This window comes from Theobroma umbraticum, unplaced genomic scaffold (assembly GCF_002168275.2).
Source record: "Theobroma umbraticum cultivar Fairchild unplaced genomic scaffold, ASM216827v3 scaffold_115.0, whole genome shotgun sequence".
NCBI lineage: Eukaryota > Viridiplantae > Streptophyta > Magnoliopsida > Malvales > Malvaceae > Theobroma > Theobroma umbraticum.
In genome coordinates, this window is record NW_018397284.1 from 641,614 (window position 1) to 641,876 (window position 263).

Here is a 263-nt window from a genome sequence, read left to right on the forward strand (position 1 = left end):
ATTCCTCCAACATCTAATTTGATTTGATTTTAAAATTCGAGGACCGGAACTCGAATGACATTGTTTTGAACAGAAAAGAAAAAGTAATAACATATCCTCGAAAACAGACTAGGCCCATACCCAAAGAAAACAAGATATTAATGGACATGTGGCTTGTTTTGGGAGTTAAGGTATGATTAAACAAAAGAAAGGTTTTCCCTCCGTTTTTCTTCCTAGAAGATGGCCATCTAGTCATTTGTCTTTCCCAAAGTAAAGTTCCTTCT